The sequence below is a fragment of the Bos javanicus genome, chromosome 29, assembly GCF_032452875.1.
Source record: "Bos javanicus breed banteng chromosome 29, ARS-OSU_banteng_1.0, whole genome shotgun sequence".
NCBI classification, from domain to species: Eukaryota; Metazoa; Chordata; class Mammalia; order Artiodactyla; family Bovidae; genus Bos; species Bos javanicus.
The window spans coordinates 51359494-51372649 of record NC_083896.1 but is presented as its reverse complement, the minus strand read 5'-3'; the positions used below and the strand labels follow the sequence as shown (position 1 = coordinate 51372649).

The following is a 13156-nucleotide window of genomic DNA, read 5'->3' as shown; positions in this document are numbered from 1 at the left end:
CCACATGTCCCAGAGCTGCAGCCAGTTCCTGCCCACATCCGGGGCTGGCCTCTCCACCACCAGGAACATGTGCCAGCTGTGGAAAACCACACAGAAAAATAGTGGGGTGGAGAATTCTCGAAGCCCATCTCTCCACAAAGGCAGGAAAAATTTTGCAAAAAATTTCAGAATCAACATTTTCAGCCTCTGAAAGTAGAGAAAGTCTTGCAGAAATCAGAGGAGTGCTTAATCAAGAAAAAATAGTGTACTTTCAGCACAGGGCTGTGTGGCATTTTAACTTACCCTGGTTCCATCCCTCATGTCTAAGCTCTGTGGCAGCCTCGCAGACAGCAACCTGTAATCTATTTCAGACTCTCGCCACAGTCTGAAGAGGCGGGGGCACTTCCTAACTCATTCTCTGAGGCCAGAATCACCCAGACACCAAAGTCAGAGAGAGAGACTGAAAGAGAAACAAAGACCAATATCCCTTATGAGCATAGGTTTAAAATCCTCGTCAAGTTCTAGCAAACTGAATCCAATATTACATATACACCACGACTGTTACCAGCTGGGCTGGAGCCAAACTCAAGGTCAGCTGCTCATTACTCCCTGTTTGGCAGACAGACAAGTTTTGTTGGTTGCAGAAGCAAGATGCTTTATTCAGGAACCTGGCAACCTGGGGAGATGGCAGACTGGTGTCCCCCAAACCACTTCTGAGTTGCCGATCAGGGCAAGAGCTTTTAAAGGAAAGCGTCGAGGGTTTGCAGGTGGTGGCTACGTGCAGAGCAGCACAGTCAGCTCTGACCAGCATCCTGAAATTGTGGTGCAGGCTCTGGTGAGCATCATCTTATTTGGAGTGAAGTGAATCTTCAGCTCCAGGGTCGAGTTGTTCTTGTTTTCTTGAGCGCAGGTTTTGGAAGTGTGCCACATGGAGCAACTTATGTCATTTCTATAGCCTGGTCATCATGCAGTTAGCTTTTTCCCTCTGGTGGCAGTTTTCAGTTCAGTTCAGTTCTGAGTCAGGTCCAACTCTTTGCGACCCCATGGACTGCAGCACGCCAGGCCTCCCTGTCCATTATCAACTCCCGGAGGTTACTCAAACTCATGTCCATCGAGTCAGTGATGTCATGCAACCATCTCATCTGCTGTTTTCCCCTTCTCCTCCGGCCTTCAATCTTTCCCAGAATCAGGGTCTTTTCTACTGAGTCAGTTCTTTCCATCAGGTGGACAAAGTATTGGAATTTCAGCTTCAGCATCAGTCCTTCCAATGTATATTCAGGACTGATTTCCCTTAGGATGGACTGGTTGGATCTCCTTGCAGTCCAAGGGTCTCTCAAGAGTCTTCTCCCAACACCACAGTTCAAAAGCATCAGTTCTTCAGCACTCAGCTTGCTTTATGGTCCAACTCTCACATCCATACATGACTACTGCAAAAACAATAGTTTTGACAAGATGGACCTTTGTTGGCCAAGTAAGGTCTTTGCTTCTTAATATGCTGTCCTGGTTGAACATAGCTTTTCTTCCAAGGAGCAAGCATCTTTTAATTTCATGGCTGCAGTCACCATCTGCAGTGATTTTGGAGCCCTAAAAACTAAAGTCTCTCACTGTTTTCATTGTTTCCCCATCTATTTGCCATGAAGTGATTGGACCATATGCCATGATCTTAGTTTTCTGAATGTTGAGCTTTAAGCCAACTTTTTCACTCTAACTTTCACCAAGAGGCTTTTTAGTTCTTGCTTTCTGTCATAAGGGTGGTGTTATCTGCGTATCTGAGGTTATTGATATTTCTCCTGGCAATTTTGATTCCAGCTTGTCCTTCAGCCAGCCTGGCATTTCTCATGATGTACTCTGCATGTAAGTTAAATAAGCAGGGTGACAATGTATAGCCTTGACGTACTCCTTTCCCAATTTGGAACCAGTCCACTGTTCCATGTCCAGTTCTAACTGTTGCTTCTTGACCTGCATACAGATTTCTCAGGAGGCAGGTCAGGTGGTCTGGTATTCCTATCTTTTGAAGAATTTTCCACAGTTTATTGTAATCCACAAAGTCAAAGGCTTTGGCATAGTTAATAAAGCAGTAGATGTTTTTCTGTAATTCTCCTGCTTTTGTGATGATCCAATGGATGGTGGCAATTTGACCTCTGGTTCCTCTGCCTTTTCTAAATCCAGCTTGAACATCTGAAAGTTTACATTTCACATACTGTTGAAGCCTGGCTTGGAGAATTTTGAGCATGACTTTACTAGCGTGTGAGATGAGTGCAATTGTGCGGTAGTTTGAGCATTCTTTGGCATTGCCTTTCTTTGAGATTGGAATGAAAACTGACCTGTTCCAGTCCTGTGGCCACTGCTGAGTTTTCCAAATTTGCTGGCATATTGAGTGAAGCACTTTCAGAGCATCATCTTTCAGGATTTGAAATAGCTCAACTGGAATTCCATCACCTCCACTAGCTTTGTTCGTAGTGATGCTTCCTAAGGCCCACTTGACTTTGAACTACAGGATGTCTGGCTCTAAGTAACTGATCACACCATCACGGTTACCTGGGTCATGAAGATCTTTTCTATATAGTTCTGTGTGTTCTTGCCACCTCTTCTTAATATCTTCTGCTTCTGTTAGGCCCATAGCATTTCAATGTTCCCTTGGTATCTCTAATTTCTTGAACTGATCTCTAGTCTTTCCCATTCTATTGTTTTTGTCTATTTCTTTGCATTAATCACTGGGGAAGGCTTTCTTATCTTCTTGCTATTCTCTGGAACTCTGCATTCAAATGGGCATATCTTTCCTTTTCTCCTTTGCCTTTCACTTCTCTTCTTTTCTCAGCTATTTGTAAGGCCTCCTCAGACAACCATTTTGCCTTTTTGCATTTCTTTTTCTTGGGGATGGTCTTGATCACCGCCTCCTGTACAATGTCACGAACCTCCATCCATAGTTCTTTAGGCACTCTGTCTATCAGATCTAATCCCTTGACTCTATTTGTCGTTTCCGCTGTATCATAAGGGATTTGATTTAGGTCATACTTGAATGGTCTGGTGGTTTTCCCTACTTTCTTCAATTTAAGTCTGAATTTTGCAATAAGGAGTTCATGATCTGAGCCATAGTCAGCTCCTGGTCTTGTTTTTGCTGACTGTATAGAGCTTCTCCATCTTTGGCTGCAAAGAATATAATCAGTCTGATTTCGGTGTTGACCATCTGGTGATGTCCGTGTGTAGAGTCTTCTCTGTGTTGTTGGGAGAGGGTGTTTGCTGTGACCAGTGTGTTCCCTTACAAACTCTGTTAGCCTTTGCCTTGCTTCATTTTGTACTCCAAGGCCAAGTTTGCCTGTTACTCCAGGTATCTCTTAACCTCCTACTTTTGCATTCCAGTCCCCTATAATGAAATGGACATCTTTTTTGAGTGTTAGTTCTAGAATGTGTTAAAGGTCTTCATAGAACTTTTCAACTTCAGCTTCTTCAGCATTACTGGTCCAGGCATAGACTTGGATTACTGTGGTATTGAATGGTTTGCCTTGGAGACAAACAGATCATTCTGTCATTTTTGAGATTGCATCCAAGTACTGCATTTCAGACTCTTGTTGACTATGATGGCTACTCCCTTTCTTCTAAGGGATTCTTGCCCACAGTAGTAGAAGGCAATGGCACCCAACTCCAGTACTCTTGCCTGGAAAATCCCATAGACGGAGGAGCCTGGTGGGCTGCGGTCCATGGGGTCGCTAAGAGTCGGACACGACTGAGTGACTTCACTTTCACTTTTCACTTTCATGCATTGGAGAAGGAAATGGCACCCCACTCCAGTGTTCTTGCCTGGAGAATCCCAGGGACAGGGAAGCCTGGTGGGCTGCCGTCTGTGGGGTCGCACAGAGTCGGACACGACTGAAGCAACTTAGCAGCAGCAGTAGCTACAATGGTCTGCTGCTGCCAAGTTGCTTCAATCGTGTCCGACTCTGTGCAACCCCATAGACAGCAGCCCACCAGGCTTCCCTGTCCCTGGGATTCTCCAGGCAAGAACACTGGAGTGGGGTGCCATTTCCTTCTCCAATGCACGAAAAGTGAAAGTGAAGTTGCTCAGTCGTGTCCGACTCTTCGTCTGCAACCCCATGGACTGCAGCCTACCAGGCTCCTCCATCCATGGGATTTTCCAGGCAAGAGTACTAGAGTGGGGTGCCATTGCCTTCTCCAGATACAATGGTCAGCTGAGTTAAATTCACCCATTCCAGTCCATTTTAGTTCACTGAATCCTAAAATATCTATGTTCACTCTTCCATCTTTTTTTGACCACTTCCAGTTTACCTTTGAGAGTCATTTCCTAGGCAGGTTGATAAGGAGTCTAGGGGTCCCCAAGGAGAGAAGAGTCTGGAATTCTCAAGGAGGAAGAAAGAACAAACTTTTTTCCTTCTCTACATTCCTTAGGATTATATAACAATAATGTGTCCTGCCTGAAGACAGTCTCTGGATTAAATCTTCTGGCTAATTCTGTTATCTTAAAATGTAAATAATGGGAATAGGTCTGGTGAGGTCTTTACAACCTCCAGACATTCTTTGGATTCATTGGAGAGTATATAACTTCATTGCTAACATTAGCAAGGGGGTACTCTTTCTGCCCCCTTCTGATGCCTATGTCAGAAGCTTTCTCTATCTCCTTTATACTTTGATAAAATTTTATTACACAAAAGCTCTGAGCGAATCCCGGTGTCTTCGCGTGATTCAACAACAACCTTTCACCTTGATTCATGGCCCTAACATTCCAGGCAATATTGCTCTTTACAGCATCGGACTTTACTTCCATCACCTGTCACATCCACAACTGGGTGTTGTTTTTCCTTTGGCTCCATCTCTTCATTCTTTCTGGAGTTATTTCTCCCCTGATCTCTAGTAGCATACTGGGCACCTACTGACCTGGGGAGTTCATCTTTCAGTGTCCTATCTTTTTGCCTTTCTGTACTGTTCGTGGGGTTCTCAAGGCAAGGATACTGATGTGGTTTGCCCTTCCCTTCTCCAGTTTAGTGTTAGTATCTGTGAAACAACCAAGGAGTGTGCAACAGACACTGCTATCTGTGTCCTTCCAGAGGAACTAAAGATTCTGTGACAGGTAGGTGATGGCTGAGTCACTGTTTAAATTGTTACCTGCTTTTCTGGCCCAACTGCTATTATTTTTATCACTACATAGTTACATCTTTTAGATTAATTCTTGAACCAGGCTTTTATGACTAACGCCTTTTTCTACAAATAAGAATCAGGTCACGTGGAAGGGCCTTTGTACCTGGGAGAGCCCCTGCAGGTTCCTGCTGGGTTTCATGACCAAGAGGGATTTATTCCAGAAATGCAACCATGGTTTAAGAATACAAGTCAATTAATAAAGTCAAAGTACTTAATACATGGTCCTAATAAATGAAGAAAAAACACTATGTGATTATCACAATTACTGCAGACAAAGCCTCTGACAAAAATCCAACAACATTTCATTTTAGAAGCATTTCAAAAGGAAAAAGCACTTCTTTAACTTGATAAAGGACATCTACAGAAAAGGTACAGCTCACATCATACATAAAGGTGAATGACTGAAAGCTTCTCGAACCTGTAGACCGCTTTGGGAAGCATATGGTCATTTTCACAATATTGGTTCTTCCAGTCCAGGAACGTGCTGTATCTCTCTGCCTCTTTACGTCGTTTTTTCTTTCTTTCATCAGTGCCGTATAGTTTTCTGCTACAGGTCTTTTGTCTCTTTAGGTAGGTTTATTCCTAGGTATTTTGTTGTTGTTGTTGCTGTGGTGAATGGGATTGTTCCCTTAATTTCTCTTTCTGATTTTTTGTTGTGTATAGTGTATAGGAATGTATCCTTATCAAATTGCTGATGGCATTTTCCACAGAACTAGAACAAAAATTTTACAATTTGTTTAGTAACACAAAAGACCCCAAACAGCCAAAGCAATCTTGGGAAACAAAACAGAACTAGAGGAATCAGGCTTCCTCCAGGTGATTCCTTCCTGTAGGAATTCCTTCCTGGAGGAATCTGACTTCAGACTATACTGCAAAGTTACTGTAATCAAGACAGTATGGTACCAGCACAAAAACAGAAGCATAGACCAATGAAGCAGGGTAGAAAGCTCAGAGATAAACCCACACACCAGTGGGCACCTTATCCTTGACAAAGGGGCAAAAATATACAATGGAGAAAAGACAGCCTCTTCGATAAATGGTGCTGAGAAACCTGGACAGCTACATGTGAAAAATGAGATGAGAACGCCTCCTGGCCTCCCTACTGGCCCCAGAGGGAAGTCTCTGCGTGCGTGGGGCTGCAGTGACCTGTCGCTGATTGGTGGCCCCTCCCCAGGCCCAGCATGTGCCTGTCATGGCAGAGGGCACTCCTGGCAGCCGGCTCACGGTGGTCCTGGTGGTGGCAGTCCAGCTAGGGCAGCAGGTGCTGGAGTGCCGGTGGTGCTGGGGTCCGTGGGGCCTCTGGCGGGCCGTGCAGTTGGAGCAGGAGGACTTGGGGATGGTGGGCATGAACTGCATGGAATTCCGCTGGGGCAAGGCCATGGCCCTCATCTTTGAGGGCGGCGTGCCCCAGGGTGGCACCATGCTGGACGCCCGTGCCAATGCACTGGGGAGAGGAGACCACATCATCCCCCACGTGCTGGCTGTGCACCAGGCCTGGTCCAAGTGAGGCTGAGAGAAGCTACAGCCGGATGAGGCAGGCATGACAGGCAAGGTGCTGGACACCACCATGCAGGCCTTCATCCTGGAGGTGATCACCTAGCACCAGGAGCCAGCCTGCATCCTCTGCGACAAAGACTCCTTTCCCCTCAAGTCCTACATCAGCCTGTTGGCCTCTTCCCCAACTCCAAGTTCCTGCTGGTGGTGCAGGACAGCCTCTGTGTTCTCCCTGGTCACCCACAAGGTCACCATCGCTGGCTTCAAGCCTAGCAGCTACGACTGCCTCACCAAGTGGAGCAGGCCATCGAGGCGATGTATGCCCCAAGCATGGAGGAGGCAAGGACAAGTGCCTGCCATGTCCTATGAGCAACTGGTTCTGTACCCTTCGCGCTCCCTCAAGCTCATCCTCTGCAGCAACAGCATCCTATATCAGGACCACCTCATCTGCAAGCCCTGCAGCCCAAGTCCAAGATTGAGCTCCATATACCAGGTCCTCAAGCCTGTGAACCTGGAAGCTCTCTCCAAGTGGACTGGCCACATTCCTGGGGATGTGTTGAGGGACATGGGCTAGATGGCCCCCATGCTGGCCCAGCTCATCTATGACCCCTATGCAAACCCACCCAATTACTACGACCCCAGCCCCACCCCACAGTCATCAACCACACACACCAGGTCCTGAAACAGGGACTACAAAACACCGGTCAGTCTGAAAGGCTACTTTCAGGTAGACAAGAACAGCACCTCTTCCCACCTAAGAAGCTCGTGATTTCCAGATCTCTGCAAATGGCTTTGTTGCCAGGAGAAACTGCATTAGAGTGGAAACTGGACCTTTAATCCAAGCATATTATTTGCTGTTATATTAATCACCAAAACAGGACTCCTCATGAGGAAGGTATATGCATATGTTTGCAAAAGCTGAATTATTGAAAACTTACCTCTTCACACTCTATCTTAGGACCGTCTGGGGTAGAGAACCAAAAGTGTGGAAGTAGTCTGGTTTTTGAAACTTTGGTATTTTGCATTTTTCCCCTTGAAAACTTGTTTTAAGAAGTGGATTTGCAGGACTGCCTTGGTGGCTTTGTCTGCAGGGACAAGGCCCACCACCTGTGCCTCTCCTGTAGACTCTTATTTTTTAATTCAAAGAATCTAATTAAGAATTTAACATATGCGGTCTTCTTTGATTCTCCTTTTCTCTTTGGTTGACTCAGTTTCACAGAAGAACTATATATATAATTTGAATAAACCGAATGGGGGAAAAAAAACAGTTCCCAGCACCATACACAAAAATAAACTCAAAATGGATTAAAGACCTAAATGTAAGGCCAGAAACTATAAAAACTCTTAGAAGAAAACACAGACAGAACACTCCGACATAAATCGCAGCAAGAGTTTCCTTGAGCACCTCCTAGAGTATTGGAGGTAAAGCAAAACCAACAAACAAATGGGACCGACAGTCAGAGCCGGACACGAAGCAACAGACTGGCTCAAACCGGGAAAGGAGCTCAGCAGGGACCGACAGTCAGAACCGGACACGAAGCAACAGACTGGCTCAAACGGGGAAAGGAGCTCAGCAAGGCTGCATACTGTCACCCTGCCTATCGAACCACATCCAGAGCACATCACGCAAAACGCCAGACTGCGTTAATCACAAGCTGGAATCAAGATTGCCAGGAGAAACATCAACAGCCTCAGATATGCAGGTGATACAACTCTAAAGGCAGAAAGTGAAGAGGAACTGAGGAGCCTCTGGATGACCGTGAAAGAGGAGAGTGAAAAAGCTGGCTTAAAACTCAACAATAAAAAGCTAAGATCATGGCACCCAATTCCAACACTTCAAGTAAATAGAAGGGGGAAAATTGGAAGAAGTGACAGATTTCATTTTTGGGGAGGCTCCAAAATCACTGCAGATGGTGACTGCAGCCATGAAATTAAAAGACTCTTACTCCTTGGAAGGAAAGTTATGACCAACCTAGACAGCGTATTAAAAAGCAGAGACATTACTTTGCCAACAAAGGTCCGTCTAGTTAAGACTATGGTTTTTCCAGTAATCATGTATGGATTTGAGAATTGGACTATAAAGAAAGCTGATCGGTGAAGAATTGATGCTTTTGAACTGTGGTGTTGGAGAAGACTCTTGAGAGTCCCTTGGACTGCAAGGAGATCCAAACAGTCCATCCTAAAGGAGATCAGTCCCAGGTGTTCATTGGAAGGACTGATGCTGAAGCTGAAACTCCAATACTTTGGCCACCTAACGCAAAGAGCTGACTCATTGGAAATGACCCTGATGCTGGGAAAGATTGAAGGCAGGAGGAGAAGGGGACGACAGAGGATGAGATTGTTAGCTGGCATCACGGACTCAACAGACATGAGTTTGAGTGAACTCTGGGAGTTGGTGATGGACAGCCTGGTGTGCTGCAGTCCATGGGGTCACAAAGAGTTGGACACGACTGAGCAAATGAACTGAACTGAACTGAACCTTCTGACTAATCTTGTTATCTTGAAACTTGTATACTGTGGGAGTGGGTCTGGTAAGAGCTTTCTATTGTTAGTTCTAACCTTGTTAATTTAAGATGCATGTTTTGAGAGTGGGTCTGATAAGAGTATACAAGGCCTTGGTAAGACTTGCAGGGGGGCACTCTCCGCCCGCTTCTGATTCTATGTCCGAAGGGTTCTCTGTCCCTTTTCAGGGCTTCCCTGGTGGCTCAGATGGTAAAGCGTCTGCCAGCAATGCAGGAAACCTGGCTTTGATCCCTAGGTCGGGAAGATCCCCTGGAGAAGCAAATGGCAACCCACTCCAGTGTTCTGGCCTGGAAAATTCCATGGACAGAGGAGCCTAGTAGGCTACAGTCCATGGGGTTGCAAAGAGTTGGACACGACTGAGCGACTTCAGTTTCTTTCACTTTCATACTTTAATAAAACTCTGATACACAAAAGCTCTTGAGTTATGAAGCCTGGCCCTTGGTCCCGAAGCTAAATCTTCTTTGGAGATCAAGAATCCGACACCATTCACCACAAGCTATCAGGTAGCTAGTGAGAAATCTGCGCGACACAGGGAGCTCAGCCTGGGCTCTGAGATGACCTGGAGCAGGGGGATGGGGGTGGGGGAGGTTCAGGAGGGAGGAGACACGCGCGTACTCGTAGCTGATTCCTGCAGCTGTACAGCAGAACCCAACGTAACGTGGTAAAGCAATTGTCCTCCAGTTAAAAATACTAATAATAAAAAAGACTGAAAGCTTCCGCTGAGATCAGAAACAAGATGAAGCTGTTGCTTAAATCCGGCATCATTCTGAGGGCTCTGAGAAAGGCAGTGAGACAGAAAATGCAAAGGGAGGGGACACGCAGCTCAGAAGTGAAGCGCCTTGGGAACATCTCCACACGCAGATGACGCGACTGTGTGTAGAAAATCCTGTGAGAACCACAAAAGTCTATTAAAGAGATTAGCAAAGTTGCAGGTGACAAAATCAACGTCCAAAAATCACTAGCAATGATTAACCTAAAGATTATAATTAAGAAAACAATTCCATTTGTAATAGTGTTTTTGAAATACTTGGTAAATATTTACCCAAGTAGGTGTTTGACTTGTATGCCGAAAACTACAGATCACCGCTGAAAGGAATTAGAAAAGCCTAAATAAACGAAAAGACACCTATGCTCACAGACCTGAGCTCTTAGGCAACACTCCACAAATGACCTTCAGTTTCAACACAATCAGTATCAAAATTCCCACAGTTTTTATTTTATTTTTTCCAGAAATGGATAGGCTGATCCTAAAATCCACATGGAATTGTCAGGCCAAAACAATCTTGAAAAAGAATAACAGAGTTAGGGGCTCATGCTTGCTTCCTGATTCAAAATTCACTACAAAGCTGCAGTCGTTGAGGCGCTGTGCTCCTGGCGTAAGACACACACGTGGGCTGTGGGACCGAAACTCGAGTCCATGATAAACTCATACGTAGACAGTCAAGGGAGGCAACCAGGCTGCCAGGACTGTTCACAGCTGGTGCAGGTGTGGGTATCCACATGGAGAGGGAAGAAGCTGGACCCTTGCCTCACAGTTCATACAAAACTAATGGATGCAGTGAGACAGGCCGTGACCTGGGGCCTCTTGATACAGGGCTTATACCTGGACCAACTTGTCCTAGAGCAACAAAGGAACTAGAAGGGACTAAGAGAGACCGCGTGCATGGGCACCTGGGGCCAGGAATGGGACTAAGAGAGACCGCGTGCATGGGCACCTGGGGCCAGGAATGGACATGAAGACACAAAAAGGCTGGAACACAGCTGCCCGTGCAAAAGCTGCGCCCTCCCACGAGCCCCGCGCGCAGAGCTAGCAACGGGGCAGGCCGTCGAAGCCCCCCGCAGGCCGGCCCACCCACCGGTCCACACCCTCACCCACCGAAGGGACCAGCTCGCCCCATCTGGGGGCGAACATGGGCCCCTGTTGCTTGTGTCCGCTCCCTCCTCCTGAAGCAGGGGCCCCAGTAAAGCCATGCCTCGATTCCTCGTCTGGCCGTGTATCAACTTCTACAATTAAAGAGTCCAGGAGCCCGGGTTGGCAACAGCAGGACCTAGAATAAAAGCTGAGCCGCAGACGGTTAGAAAGAAAGACAGCGTGACTTTGGATCGGGAAATGGCCCCTGAACTACATGACAAGCAACTAAAGAAAACAGAGATAAATTGTGGTTTGCCAAATTAAAAATGTTTGTGCCTCAAAGGACACTCAAGAAGGTGAAAAGACAATCTAAAAAATGGGAGACAGTTTGGAATTCATGTATCTGACGAGGGACTAGTATTCAGCATATGAAAGAACTGCAATTCAACAACAGCAAGACCCACAGACCAAGGAGTCAGTGGACAAAGGCCAGAGCAGACATTTTCCGAAGACACGTGAACAGCTGGTGAGCAGAAGCCACGCTCGGCACCGCTGGCGGGCAAGGACGTGCCCATAAACCACCACCAAGGGGACAGCTGCTGTGGTTTTATACGACCCAGCGCTTCCACTCCAAGATGCAGACCGAAGAGAACTGAAATCTGTGGGTACAGAAAACCTTGACCACAAATGTTTCTAAGCATTATTCATAATAGCCAAAAACTGGAAATAGTCCAATGTCCATAGGTTGATGAAGAAAGAAAAAAAATATGGTATCCTCTTACAGTACCACATTAACCAGCCGTAAAGAAGTGGAGTTCTGACGCAGCCTACAGCATGGATGAACCTTCAGAACGCTATGCTCAGTGAAACACTACAGAAACAAAAGGCACGTAATTTATATGAAACACCCCGAAGAGGAGAACCCATGCTGAGAGAGCAGACTGGTGTTTGAAGGAAGAGATGAGTTGAAGGGACGAGGGAGGACCACCTAAAGGGAAGGAGAAGGCGATGCTCCCACTCCAGTGCTCTGGTCTGGAGAATCCCACGGACGGAGGAGCCTCGTGGGCTGCAGTCCATGGGGTCGCTGAGTCGGACACGACTGAGCGACTTCGCTTTCACTTACCTAAGGGAATGGGGTTCCCTTACCCTGAGGCGGGCGGGGAGAGTGGCTGCTGGAGCTGGACCGTGGCGCTCTAACATCACACCAAAAACGTGCTGGCGAAGCTCACTTGTGCGCTTTCTGAGGGTAAAACAAAAATGCTCTGTTCTGCAACTTTCAGGTGATTAAAAATAAGCCATATAACCGATAAATGAAAGCGCACGGAACCAAAGGCCTGAGTGTCACCGCAGCGCTGCAGGCGGGCCATCCTGTCTACAGACCCGCCCCTGGGGAGAAGCTGCCGGAGGCTGAGCTTCGGCCCCTCTCCAGCCAGGAGCAGGGGGCCTGTTGAGGGCCCGAGGCCGCGGGGGAGCCTCACCCCATGCGGTTGAGGACGCAAGCCTGCGCAGGCACGACCACTCAGCCTGTGGGTGTCCGTCCTGCCCATGCTGACCCCGCCCTCTGATGGCCCAGCATGCACATCAGCTCGGCCGAAGGACGGCCTGCTGGGTCAGTGCCGCCAGCAGGAGTGCAGAGCACACAAGATACCTCCACAAGGAGGGCTTAACAGGGGCGCCGGGGTGCAGAGCACAGCTGTCCCAGGGAGATAGGAGATGAGGAAGTTCAGGGTCAAAACACCAGGCCTCGGGGCGGTGTGGGGGCCGCTGGGGCACCTGAGGCTGGCCTGGGAGCCTTGCCCCAACGGGACCCAACCAGTGGGATGGCTTTGCTCCTAACAGGAAGGTCCAGGCCTGGCCATCACCTCCCACAGCCTCACGCACAGGTGAGGACAGAGACAGGAGAGCACATGGCCCTGCGGTCTGAAGAGAGCAGAGGCCTGGCCACAGAGCCGACCTGCCCTGTCCCTGAGGAGGGGGCACAGCCCCAAGCCCAGAGCCGTCCTGGAGCCACCCCAGGTCCCATGAGAAGTGAGGGGGGGACGGGGAGGCAGGAAGGCCAGGCTGCACAGACACGTAGGCCCAGGGCTCCCAGCGGCTGCCAGATGCCCAGCAGGCGTCCTGCCTCCGCACAGCCGGCCTGGTCCCACTCCTCCAGCC

At 47.7% G+C, this 13156-nt stretch overlaps 1 pseudogene; it reads left to right on the top strand.

Moving 5' to 3' along the window:
- The first annotated feature begins 4052 nt into the window (after positions 1 to 4052).
- On the top strand, positions 4053 to 8004 carry LOC133241685 (protein-tyrosine sulfotransferase 2-like; annotated as a pseudogene).
- Positions 8005 to 13156: the final 5152 nt, after the last annotated feature.